This window comes from Strix aluco, chromosome 8, assembly GCF_031877795.1.
Source record: "Strix aluco isolate bStrAlu1 chromosome 8, bStrAlu1.hap1, whole genome shotgun sequence".
Taxonomy (NCBI): Eukaryota; Metazoa; Chordata; class Aves; order Strigiformes; family Strigidae; genus Strix; species Strix aluco.
The window spans coordinates 6,841,553-6,853,936 of NC_133938.1; the positions used below are offsets into that span (position 1 = coordinate 6,841,553).

General features: G+C 40.1%; 1 protein-coding gene across 1 annotated transcript in view; it reads left to right on the top strand.

Annotated features, from left to right (window-relative positions):
* The window catches only part of LRP8 (LDL receptor related protein 8), a 192,524-nt gene that overhangs the window by 114,951 nt on the left and 65,189 nt on the right, over positions 1-12,384 (top strand). The window lies entirely within an intron of this gene.

The window sequence follows — 12,384 nt, forward strand, 5'->3', positions numbered from 1 at the left end:
TCCAGTCACATACTTCACAAATATATTCCCATGAGTCAGAAGCAGTGTTGGAGGAAGTATTTTATTGGATTTCACCAGAATGGGACTCACGGAGGGCTTCAAAATTAACCATACTTTTTATTTTTAAGCTTAGTAGCAGTCCTACTTTCTCCCTAATTAGGAAAGATGAATGCACTGCTCTTGCGTAAAATGAATGGAATCACTTTTGCAGCCATATACAGGCTACAGAAAAGGATTACTTCAGTAACTGCATTAACATATTTATATATTGTATGTGTTGGTCTTTCACCCTGCCTCATCCTTAGTCAAAAACTATCTTATTAATGCTGCTTCCACTACCTGATTGCCTGGAGGAGTGCTGAATAACTAAGCAGCTCCATTCCCTGCAGTCGCTGTCTGTAAATCTCTTGTCAGAGGCCATAGCCTGGACCATGCAGTGCTAAGATCCCTGACGATTTCTCTTAATCATCTTCCATTCCTTTTCTAGCCTCTTTACCTTCCATTTTTTCCCCCTCTTAGGTTCATCCTCTGGGGAAATCAGCCTTAAAACTTAAATATCATAAAGGAGACTCGACGTGAGCCTCTGATTGTTACAGTATGGGACTGTCATCCTGAGAGGAAATTTGTTCATTTTTGTGTGATAATATTTTAAATTTTTTTATTTCCCCTCCCCTGCTTGAAACTTTGCAAGTGACTGAAGTCTACATTTCTGTGTCAGTTCTTCTGTTCAGAAAAACAGATGGCCCTTGAAACATTTCCCTGCTGCTCATGGGAGTGGGCCAGTGTTACCTCAACACAGGCAGAAGTTTGTTCCCATTCTGTAGTATATGCCTAACAAATAGGGAATTCCTAGTGAAAGTAGCAGTACCTGTATGGACCAATTCTTCATTTATTTTTTTTTTCATACAAGGGCTTTGAAACCAGCTCAAAGTCTATGGCATATAACTATGCCATGTTTTACTTGTTTGTGTCAAGCAGATTTGCCATGCTTTGCCTCAGCATAAGATATTTAGATTTTGTTACGAGTTTTAGCCAAAATAGGTCAATTTGTGTGATGAATGCATGAAGTTATGTCTTTATGTTCACAGGAGACTCGATACAAGCCTATGTCTGAAGTGGCTAGCTCTGAAAAGAAGCCGATGTTTCTGTCTGCACTAGTTAAAAACTTGCCTTTGAGTCTTAAAAATGTCTGCAACTAGAATTTTAGTACTTTTTTATAGGATTATTCAGATCTGAAGTTCACACTTAATCAGATGAAGATCAAGTAATTTTAATCTTATGACTGTTGATAGCTATAGGCTTTAATTTGCATGGTAAGGACATGCTCTCCAGATGTTTTGTATCCTTGTCAAAGTATGCGTCATCTCAAAGGCTGATCCGATCTGCTGTGTGAGGAAACAGAATCAACCTGGTAACGCACAAGCACAGTGCTGGTGATGGAGTTAATTCACATATGTTTCCAGGTCTTCCTACCATCACTGGTCAAGACAGCAGTACCTGGTGGACTATTAAACTGCAGTGTTCAGCTTTTGTTTTTTGTTTGTACCCCTAATGTAAAAGGCCTAGCTCTCTGTGCATGCGATTATTATTTAAGGGCAAAGAGGAGGCTGTAATGACAGACAGAAAATGTAGTGGGAGGCAAAATGTATAGTTGGACGTTCCTATATGGTCCCTTCAGTCCCATTTTATTTCTCCCTGATGAAGACAAGGCTGAGCTTTCTCCCTGTGCTGAGAAATGACTGCAGGCCCCTATGACTGTCTCATTTTCCTGTTTAGAAATGCAGCACAGCCCTTTGGAGGAGCCTGCACTGCAGAGTTCCCCTAGGGAAGGGACAGTTTGGCACACGGAGATTTCTCACCTCTGGCAAGATCAAACTGCTTTATAAAATCAATTGCATTCAGACAGGCTACATAACTGCCAGCACCTCTACCAGGATCTAGAGTTATTCCTCAACTGATGCAACACTGGGACATTGTCCGTAGTCCATTCAGCTGGGGAGGTTAAGAGCTTTAATAATGCTGACTGTTGCGTTTTAGGAGTATTTCCAGCTTAAAATGTGATGAAGAGAAAGCAGTTCCTCACAGCATCTAGCCACCTGCTAAATGACTTTTTATTTTCTGAATGCTTTTGTGGTATATTTTTTAAATACGCTTTGTGCTCTCTTATTGGTAGTTAGGGAATATTGCATCCTAATCTCTAATGCTCAATTAAAGGTAGCAGTTTTTGGTCTCTCTCTCTCTTTTTTTTTTTTTTTTTTAAGATAACTCCACTGCAAAACCAAACCAGTACTTTACTTTTTCCCAGATCCCTGAACTTCCTCAGCTTTGTACCTAACAATATCCTCTCTAGGGATGTTACCCATCCCCAGGTGTTCAGGACAGCATGACCTGAGTCCTGTCAGATAGGCAAGACAGCATCACAGCTGGCCTGACTCCTGTTGGACCTGTGATATCTGGGGCCTTTTCTGCTATTCATGCAATTATTTTTTTTAAACTACATTTTCTTCAAGCCATGGAATGTGGCTGGGAACAGTAGCTGTAAGGGTATCTCTTCAGTCCCACTGAATTCTCAGCTGATGAGATCCATAGGACTTATCCCTGTGGTGGGCTTTGGTGCTAGTTGAAGGTTGATTAATTTCTAGCATGGGCTGATATTGGAGAAGATGGTTATCCAGGCTTTTGGTTTTAAATGGGTCATTATGAATAAGAAACTGCTTGTATTTCTTCATTTTTCTTCGAATCAGATTCTTAACCTAAGCATGCTCTCACATCTATAGGTTTGTCCAAGTGAATTATTCATGTAACATGTGAGTGTCACCACTAAACCTCAGTGTTCTGCCATCTGTCAGTTTTTCAGTGCTATTATCTGGCTGCTGAATTGTCTCAATTTATATTAAGGTTTCAAAGCAACGTGTCCCCCTTTTCTGTGAGCTCATCTATTCAGGATCATCTTGTGGGCTGGATCTGTTCTCTCTGAAGTCATAATCAGAAATACTGTCAGTTTGGGCGGGAGGTGTGTTTTATTATATTTTTTTTATTTCTGTGTGGAAACAGAATGAGCCCCTAAATCAAGGGAAGCAAGACCATGTGAGCTCAGAAATTAGTGCTATCCACAAGGAGTGGAAGGGATCAAATTCACTATTCAAAAAGTTGTGTTGATTGAGGCTGGGGGAGGGAGGAGAGGGAGGAGGAATTTAATATTGAAGAGTAGAAAGTTATTTTGAGAAACATACTTAATAAATGAAAAGAAATGGGATGGTGGGTGAGAGGGAACAAAGAAACACCATTTAACTGTGCAGTGGTGCTCCTGGTGGGGAAGGGGAAGAGTTAGTACTTGGGCATGCCAGCTTCCAGCCTCGTCTTCCTTGACAAAGCCTTTTTTTTAGAGTCAGGAATTGCCTGAACTAGGCCCTCTGTACAGGAAAGGTTGGCTGCTTGTACATAAAGCCAATGAACCACTTCGGCCTTGCAGGATACATGCCAAGAAATAGCGGGGGGAGAAGCAGGTTTGTCCTCCTGTTTGACATCAGCCATTGCTGCTTCTCCCTGCCTGCCCTGAGGGAGAGCCTAGAGTGGGTGCAAAACTGCCATTTCTGGAAGGTGCTCTGAAATGATAATGGATTTCATCTTTGCTGTGCCAGCTTGTTAGTATGCAAGGAGCTCCCCATAAATCATTAAAAAGCATAGCAAAGTATCTGGAAGTAGTGGGAGTAGAGTTAGTGCCTCTGTCAGCCCGATGCCTGAGACTCCCACGTACCTCACCAGCAGCTGTTTTGAGATACAGAAAATATTTTTGACCTCAGAGTAGGCTTGAACACTGAGGATCTTACAATTGTTTGCTGTGAGCTTATACAGCAGCATACCTCTGCCAACTGCAGGAAGCCTTCTGTAGCCTACTCATATTCTCCTGTTGGAGAGCCCACCATGGCCAGAGCCCTGGACTTATTTTTCACTGCTCTCACTGAAAGCAACCCAGTGTGACTTGGTGATCACCCTGGAGCTGTGATGTAGCCACTGCTGATATACACAGGCTTTGCTTATGCATATGAAAAGATTCCTCACTATTTTCCTATGTAGTTTCTTGAAGCTGACAAGAGGGGGAAGGGAAGTAATTTTTCTTACTGAGCTAACAGAGACCTCCAGCAAAATGAATGTTATCTACCTAATGCTGTTCCAGTGCAGGTACTGAATCATTCTGCTTTTTTACAAGAAGGAAATTTTAAAATTTCCCTCTGAAGTATTTTGATTACTTAACCAGTGACTTAAACAAAAGATCTCTAGAGAAAAATAAAAACAAATGCTAACAAACAGTAACAGCACTGATGGGAACACAAATTAAAGGGATAGAGCAAGTGAAAATCTAAGCTGGCAAACTCTTGCCTTAGGACATTGTATATATAATGAGATCGAGGAATGCAGGCAGCATAAACTCACCACTTATTTCCTTACCAGATATGTGACATTCTCCTAGTTAAGAGCAGAAATTATTATACAAAAAGGTATAGTAGGGTGTTACGATGAAGAAAGAGAAGCGGAAATCTGAATTTATATTACATTAAATAGGTGAATGATTTAATAGGGCAGGTTTAATAAGCATCAGTCCTGGAAATAGATTTTTAAATGGAAATGGAATATAAAATCAAACCCTGAATGTTGGTTTGAAATACAGTACCAGTTCATGCAGTCCTTTATTTTGAAGTACATGTCACAAGTTGTTCAGGGAGATGTATCCAAACTTGACAGTTATATTTTTAATGGGTATTTTCCATGGTTCCAGGCACTTTGTGTGCTGCTGCTGTGTGTGCTGATCTCTCACAGTAGTGATCAGTTCTGCCCTCATTTTCTATTAAGTTGCCTAGATGCAAAATTCTGTAATTATTGGTTGTGTCAACAGTATTGTTTGCCCCCAAATGCACAGTCCTCTCCTAGCTCTCCATTCACCCCAAAGGTCTCTAGTATTCTTCTTTGATACAGATCTCCTGCATGACTGAGTTTGGTGACATTACTGTGCTTTTGTGGAAAGTGCCTTAATAAACTGTTCCCTGCCCTTGGAGAATATATCCTGGAGAAGGGTAGACTGCCTTATTCAAGGCATCACATATACTGGGCCATTGAACTTCAAGTAGCAAAACAAAAAATTAGGCCAAATCAGCCAGGCACAGCCAGATACCAGGTTTTAGGACCTGGGGCAGTAACAGAGTGGAGGGTGTTTTTTATTTTTATTTTTTTTCCCCCAACATTAAGAGTGGATCTGTTTGTATATATATGATAAGATGGTGGGGGATTGTAAATGCAGTGGAACATGTAAATTAAAGACCATTCTGTTAGGTTAATTTGTTACAGATCATTCAGGGAATTGAACAGGGTGATGCTAATGTCAGATTTACAGGTGTGCAATTTAACAACACTCCCACTACACTAACTGGCTATTGCTAGCATAAAATACAGCTGCTTTGGTGGTCTTGTCATTGTCCCCCCATCACTGTCCCTGGTGGGCTGTTGGAAGCACTGCTGAATTACAGCAGCTGAGGGCTGCATCTGTAAAACAAATACAGGACAAGGTACAGGATGTGGAAGCACTTCTAGAGCTACAGGATCCTCCCAGTGACAAGGCATAAAAGAGGCAGTCTTGTTTTCCAGACACCCAGACTGGTTTGTAGGGTAATGATGAAAGCTTTGATTTGTCAATGTGATCAAATTGAGACAGAATAAAATGAAAACAGCCCATGATCATCTCTCCATGAAGTCATGGAATAATTTTAAGATAGAAGGGACCTCTGGGAGTCATCTAGTCCAATCCCCTGTTCAAAGTGGACCCCTGTTCTCATGTTTGACTACCCTTATTAATGAAAAAATATCTTGCCAGACTTTGCTTTGTTGCAGCACATGTCTGTCACCTCCCATCCTGTCACTGTGCGCCTCCAAGAACAGTCTGGCTCCATCTTCCCTAGTCCCTCCCATTTTGTGGTTGAAGGCAGCAATAAAATCTTCCTTTAGCCATCTCTTCTGGTTGCTGAACAAATGCTGTTTCCTCAACCTCTCCTTGTATGTAGTCTCTCACTTCAGATTATTTTGTCAGATAATTGGAAATGACACAATTCTACAACTGGGATACAATTTTTGCATTGTTCACTCACCTCTGTCAAAGCTTTACCACATCTAAAATATAACTTAAAAATTAATTCATTTTTATCTCTTTAGTATGCTACCTAGCTTCCAGGTCTACTTAGCAGAGGGTTCCAGACTCTTGAAAACTTGTTTCCGTGGAAGTGTTTAACGGTACACTAGAGATGGACAAGACTTATTGAGATCTGTTAGCAGACCAGTAGCTCCCTACGGACTGTGGCTTATAGTCCAGTGCAGATTTTTAAGTCCTTTTTATCCTAAGTGTATGTAACTCTTCAAATTTTCACAAATGTACCTTTACTCTTGATTTAATCATCTTGTCTTGACCAGTGTATACTTATTTCCCAAGTTCCTCTGGTTCTTTAACCACTGCAACTGCTTTGAATGCCTCCAGGTGTGTCCTTACTGAGCAACCCCAAGCTGACCTCAGTATCCCAAAGGACACAAAACTGTAGGATATAACATGAGAAGTCTTTGACAGGGTAAGGAACCAAATCCAGTTTTTCCTGCATCCTGTTCCTTTTCCTGAAGCATGAAATTATCCTTTTTACATCAAAGGAAATTCAGCGAACTCAAAGCCTAGCTGTTTATCCCTAGGAGTGGGATAACTTTATCTGTTGCTCATGGGCAGCGAATTACATCTCCTTTTTGATGATTACATGCCTTTGGTGGTCTCAGCATTTTACTTGCCTAGAGATGTAAATGAGTTTAGGGTATGTAACGATTGTGCTCCAATTCTACTAGTGCTGAAGAGTTTCAAGTAATACCTGTTCAAAACAAAGTGTGTTTTTTCCTTTAAGGGAAGGTGTTTAGAGCTTATATCTCAGAAGTGACCTTTTCAGAGGGCTGAGTCCTGTGGGAAAACCAAAAGAAAATCCCTATTTGGTCTTTTCTGATGTTTTTATCGTTCTTTTCTTAAGCAACGTTACCTTGCAAGAAAATCACTTTTTCATGTAGCATTGCAGGCTTTGACATTTGCAGTATTCCCGTACCTCAGATCGACTTTTGAGCTTTTGCTAGTTGACTGCTACAAAGATTTAAACTCTGGCATTTAAATATTTTTCCTATTGGTCTAATGTGTTCATGCAGTTCATAAACAGGAATGGTCATAAAAGAGTTTGATGCTGCCTTTTTATGGCTATAATTAATCTTGCAGTTATTTCAATAGGAGAGAATAGCAGCAAAATGAAAGTTGAGCATGTGAAGCTCTTGTATGTGTAATTATTTAACAGGCCATAAATATTGAACTAGTAAAAACTTAAGAGGTTTTCAGAAATCTCAAGCAGCTTTTCATTGCCTAGTGCTTTTTCTTCTGTTCTCTTGCAGCTTGCTTTCTGAAATTCAGATTACCTGATTTTTGTATTTATATTTTTGTTGGGGGGCAGGGGCAGGGATCATGGTTGATTTACTTACTGTGGCTGACGTGAAAAGGAAATAGTTTCTGGGAATCAAAGGCAAAGCATAATTTGAAAATCGAAATGTTTTGCTAACTGAAGCAGTATTGCACTGCAAGAGTAAGAAAACAAACACTTTCTCCTTTCTTAAATGGGTGAATTGCGGTATGAGGAAAATAAGTGAATATCAAATGACATTATTTTAACATTTTTCACGTTTAAATAGCTTCTGTGTTTTAGTATCATAATGAATTGGATGTTGAAGCTCTGATTTCCTAGTTCCACCACCTTTTCCTTGATAGGTATTTTCCCTTTCTTTCTCCATTTCTACAGTTGTAAGATTGTGTTTTCATTCAGGACAAACTCCCACTGAAATCATTTGCAGTTTTAATAAGAGTCTCGTGATACTCCATCCTGCTTCCTTGAGGATTAGGATCATGATTAAGACTGATTTAATATGCAGTCTCTGCATGCTTTGGTAGATAATTTATGTAATTTAAACCTTGCACTCGAGATTTTTAATTCTCTGAAACACTTTCAATCAGATTGTGCTCTGGGGTGAGGCATGGTCACTGATGGCACTGTCTGCATGTGTGAGGGTAGTGTGGATTTTCAACCTGTGCATTTGTGGGATGCAGTGAGCTTCTGTAGCTGCTGAGAGCCTTAGTCAGGGCTCTGCTTTAGCAGTAGCTTCTAGCTTCCTAGGGACGCTGTATTCAGTGGCTATATTTGAAGCGACAGATTTCAGCTCATCCTTTCAGTCTTGTATTTTAACATATTAAAACACGTTAAGAATCCTTTGCTTTAAAATACAAAGGACTTAGCTGAGTAGCTTTGTTAGGCTGCACATGCTTACGTGTTCCCATATGAATGGACTCATGCCAGTTATTGCACCATTCTTCTGGCTTATACTGCTAGGGTAGTCATCTTACCATGTCATTTGAGTTCTGTAAGTGTACAAGACTCAAGTTATTGTATGAAGACTGTGAATTCTCGGTTTTGGCATAGAGGTTGCAAACGCTAGTCATTTTAGCACAAACATAACCGTGCTTCTCCCTTTTTTTTTTGTACAGGGAGAAGCATGTCTAGCATGTTTGACAATCAGTAATTTCATTTCTAGCCATTGTGTTTACATTTATATGGGCAAAATTATACATGTGTATTTAGAAATGCACGTATGTACACACACACAAAAAAATAATGGTATGCTGTTCAAGCATTTCAACAGGTATATCGGCCCTGTATGGAACGTGAATGAGAAATAGCAATCAACATACTGAATTCTGCTAGAGTTTATATGTTTCTGCTTCACTTCCTGCCTCTAGACATGTTGCAAGTGTCAAAGTTGGAGCTGAGTTGTGCGAACCAGCAGGGATATTTGTAATGAAGTAAAAGTGTAGGTGGTAGGGGGGAGCCTTTTCTTCTCAGCAACAGGTCAACACACCACTATTCTTGTGCAACAGCCTGAACACATTCAATTAAAATTGCCATCTAAGCTGCCTGTTCTGTCCTCTGAACAAGAAAACAGGTGGGGGTTTCTTTGTATGTATATAAAAGATGAAATGTTCACTCTGAGGTAAGAAACACAATTATTTAATAGCAGCAGAGCCTTTTCAGACTTACTTTCTTTTGAACAAAGAAGAGCGGGGACATATTAGAAATGTCTATGCTCATCTACCTAATCCTTTTTTTGCCCTGAGTTCTTCATATTCTGTTGGTCCCCTTTGAGCAGCATTTCATTTGTTGATACCTTTACTGCCTCAGAAGAATTGTTATCTTAATATGAAAAAGCAGCATCTTCATTTGGCATGAGCTCGGATCTCGATGCAGTAATGGCCTCTTTGTGGCCATGCAGCTGTTAGCAGCAATGGTGCAGGATGGCTTCCTTTCAGCTGCTGTGGCTGCTGGAGACGGCGTAACATGGAGTGTGACACTGTCCTCTATTTTTCCTTTATGGTAGGAATTTTTAAGAAGTCCTGCGTGCTGTTTGGTATAGTCAGTCCTTTGACAGAACAGAGAGGAGACACCATAATGACAGATACAAGGTGAAACACCAATGCTGCAACATACTTAGGCAAGCTTTCCGTTGGAATTTAAAAAAGGTGCAGACTTCAGGTAGCAGGAAAAAGTGTTTTACAATGAATTCTGACAGTTTGCTGGAGACCTGTATAATTTTTCTTTCTATGATTTTTATCACTCATCTTGGCAGGTTTCATTATGTTTGCTCATCTAGGGACTTTCTGTGCCTTTATTTTCCCTATTGATAAGAAGCACTTTTGCGACCATAATCTCTTTTACAAATGGGTATGGTCTCAATGCTGCTCAACTCCTTTATCCTTTGTATAATTTTGTCCCCCTTAGCGTTCTGTGGGGCTTTTTCCTTGCTGTTTTGATTAGAATAGGAGTAATCTTTGCGAATGAGAGAAAGAAAATGAGCCTGGGAAGAGGGGAAAATGAAAGAGCAGCTGCTGATACAGAGGCTCAGAGCACACCCCACGGGTGTGTGCTGGACTTTTAGCCACAGTTGAGAGACTTCTGAAGAGGCTGTGTTTTCATCGCTGTTTGTAACCAGCAGGCTCTTGATGGAGCCCAGTGTGCAGTCTCTGAGCATTGCTTCTTCCCAGCGCCTGGGGTACAGAATTGCTTCTTAATTAGCCAGAGAAAGGAAGGGAAGGAGCCAGCATGCACACGTGCACTTGTACATGAAGCCCCCAGTCTCATTTGTACTTGAGCATCTGCAGGAGTGGCGGCGCTGCCTCTGCCGGACCCGATCTCCCCTGAAATACTGGTACGTATGTGGCTGTCCTGCATCAACTCTTCAATTAATAGCCTGACGTGGTAGATAACTACAATTATGGGCTCCTCCCTATGACTCTGACCTCTCTGACCATATGCTTAATGATATTCCATCTTTTCAGAGCAGGAACTGGAAAGTTACCCTGCTTAACAGATACCTGTAAGTGCAGCTACTGATGTTTCACTTTTAAAATATTTAATTGCTGGCATGCTTGGAAACAGTATGCTAATCAAACAGGTTGCTTTGCCAGAAAACGACTGGGAGGAAATCAAGATAAAAAGCTATTGGTAAAATTCTGTAATCTTCTAGATTTCCCAGAGTACACCAAGCTTTTATACAGTTTATGTAAAATGAAAAAAACCACTCTTTATGAATAGATTTAATTAAATTAATCTGTGAGGAAAAATTAAAGTTGGCTTTGAAAGAGGTAATTCAAATCTCTCAACCAGTCAGATACAATGTTTTGTTTTTTACAAAGGCAAACCATGTCTAAGTTTCTAGTAGGGCTTTTGATTATTTTAATCAATGGTTTCTTCCCAGCTTGCACAATATGTTCACTTATAAGAAACAGCAATGCTGTGGAAGATCACAATAGAACAATCTATGTTTTTTCTCATAATTAAAGTTCCATTCTGTCTCCATAATTACCTAACTGTTCATCTGATGTGAAACTTGGAGAAACCGTTCCTGATCCATTATATTCAAGCCAGACAGCAAACTAAACTGCTTTTAAGGGATTAGAGAAATATTGTCAACCTCAAAATCACATTTTTAAATCCTTTTTGCACTTTAACTACTCTACTATGAGCCCCTTTTAAATTGTATTTCTCTCTGATATCCACCAAGCACTTTACAAACCACGATTAAACTTGGTGGTTATTTCAGCACCAAGAGGTGTGTAAGGTCCTTCTGAAAAGCAGATCAGACATGGGTCCTCTAATAGCATTCACCATTTCCTTTATAATTAAGTAACTGTGTTTGCAACAGAGCATTGCTGAAGCCAGTGGGATTCAGCCAAGGTCTATGCAGTTGCCTTGTAGCGCAGTTTACGGCCGTGGTGAAGTTACTCCTGGGGGGGGGATTGCAGAGTAGATTTTATATCAGAACAGGCTCAAGTAAAGCAAGAAGACTAATGGAACAGAGTAATAGCAGAAGGAGTGGAACAAAGATTATAGGAATGAGGTCAAAAAGGTCCCTTATCTGAGACCAAGTGTGTCTTGACTGTTACCCTTATATATGCATAGATATGTAATAGATACATAGATACATATTTCTATGAACAAGATTGTTACAGATTTGGCAAAAGTAGCCTGTGAGAGTACGATTTCAGGAAGAGCAAGAGCATGGTCAAGAAGTATGAGAGAATGCTCTATGCAAAGGGCAGGGTGAGCAGCAGTTAAGGTAGGAGGGCAAAAGGAAGAGGTGGCAGAAACAGGAGTCTGATGCCAGAGGTGGAGCACAGGTGCTTCTGCTTCCCACACTGTGAGGCAGTGGTAGCAAATTAAGATATTGTTCATGTATCTCAGGGAGCTTGCATGACATTGCTCATCTGGCAGTCAAGAAACCTGGGTTTGTTTTGGCTCTGCTGCTGCCTCATGGTGGGACCATAGGTAATTGAAGTAGTTAAGTGTCACCATCTGCAAAAACAGTGGTGTAATTTTGTCAAAGCTGCTCACAATGGTGCTACTGTATCTTACTAGGTGACTGGGAGTACATCTGTTGATTATATTCCTCTTTGATAGACACCAGCTAATAATAGGGCTATGAATTGTGTTTGGATTTTACCATTGGGTTAAAAGCCCTTAACTGTGGTACTCTTCTTGGTCTAATTTCTTGCCAGGTTTTTTTTATTAACTGAGTAAAAGTTAAGCACATGGGGACATTTAAGTTGAATGTTGCTCTTTCACAATCCTTTATTTAAATTTTTATTTTTACACCTCTTTAGCAAGATATTTTCTTAAGTTACTATTTTCTAAGAAGTGTAGGCAAGGAATAAAGCCTAGACATTCAGAAGTGCACAAGGAGATATCTATAGGCTCTAGGCTGAGACTTTTGAAAAAGATTACC